The sequence below is a fragment of the Octodon degus genome, unplaced genomic scaffold (assembly GCF_000260255.1).
Source record: "Octodon degus isolate 3935 unplaced genomic scaffold, OctDeg1.0 scaffold00230, whole genome shotgun sequence".
Lineage (NCBI taxonomy): Eukaryota > Metazoa > Chordata > Mammalia > Rodentia > Octodontidae > Octodon > Octodon degus.
This window is the reverse complement of record NW_004524806.1, coordinates 827,846-829,523: the sequence shown is the minus strand read 5'-3', so window position 1 is coordinate 829,523 and position 1,678 is coordinate 827,846.

The following is a 1,678-nucleotide window of genomic DNA, read 5'->3' as shown; positions in this document are numbered from 1 at the left end:
ATTCCTTTTCCTGTCTCCTGCCTTCAATAACCACCCCCTTCCTTTTGAACAATCATCTACCTGAGAGACATCACAGAAGCAACTGGCATGTCATGACAAGCAGCCCGTATTTAGAAGACCAGAATGACAGGCACTCCAAGCATGAAACTACTCCTACAGATTACCATCTTCATTGCAGTTGCTTAGTTCACAGGTATCAGTATATATAGTTAGTCACGGTGAGAATCTTTCCAATTAACTACTAGATTCAAAAATGTTCTGGAGATGCTCAGGATCATTGCCTTGTCCATCTTCTGCATATAATTGTATGGCTTGTCACTGTCATGTTTCCTAGCTCTTTTCCTTTCCCTCTCTTGATTAGTTAGTCTTCGAGTTCCTGCTTACCTTTTACTTGTATTATACCTTTCTAATTGTATTTCTTCTTTTGAGTTCTTATACTAGGGAAACTATATGATATTTATGCATGCATGTCTGGTTCATTTCACTTATGAGTATATCTTCAAGTGTCATCCGCTTCAATATAAAGGCTTTGAGTTTATCATTCTTTATAGATGAGTAATACTCCGTTGTGTAAAACTGCCACATCTTTTTCAGCCATTCCTCAGGTGATGGGCATCTTGGTTGTTTCCAAGATTTGTCTATCACAAATTGTGCTGTTATAAACATAGGCACACATATATCCCTATGATATGATGTTTTCAGATCCCCTGGGAAAATTCCCAGTAGAAGAATAACTGGTATAAATGAGATTTCCAGTCCAAGTTTTCTAAGGAGTCTCCACACTGATTTCCATAATGGTTGTACCAGTTTACATTCCCACCAGCAGTGAAGAAAGGTTCCTTTTTCTCCACAGTCACTTCAACATTTGTTGTTGGTTGATTTCTTTATGATAACCATTCTTTCTGGGGTGAGATGATATCTCAATTTTCTTTTAATTTGTATTTCGTGGATGGCTAGTAATGTGCAGCATTTTTTCATATATTTATTTGCTTCTTTAATTTCATCCTCTGAGAAGTGTGTGTTCATTTCAGGTGCCCATTTCTGGACTGGGTTTTTAAATTTTGGGGCCCTAGTGATTTTTAGTTCTTTATAAATTCTAGAGAGCAGACCTTTGCCTGAGTACTTATTTGTCATGATTTTTTTTCTAAATTTGTGGGTTGGCTTTTTCACTTTGTTGGTAATTTCTTTTGACATTCAAATACTTCTCAGTAAGAGCAGGTCCCAATTGTTAATTCTTTCAATGTTTCCCATGCGATTTGATTTTTTTTCACGAACTATTTGCCTACCCCTATGCCTTCAAGAGTTCCTCCTAGTTTCTTTTCCAGGAGATATAGTTTCTCTGTTTTAATGTTTAGATCTTCATTCATTTTGAGTTTAGCTTAGTGCATAGTGATCGACCTGGACCAAGTTTTAGTTTTTGGCATGTAGACAGCCAGTTTTTCCAGCACCATTTGTTAAAAAGGCTATCTTTCTTCCAGTGAGTATGTTTGGCCCCTTTGTCAAAGATAAGGTGGCTGACCACTCCGCAGTGCCTCCCCCACCCCGCCCGCCGAGTTCGATTTTCTGCCCAGTTCCGGGAGCCCCCAGACCCAGTCCTAGCCCAGGTTCGGTGAGTGTGCGGAGAGTTTCCTGCTACCCTGCGCCAGCGGGACCAGTCCCAGCCCAGGCGCAGCGTGGG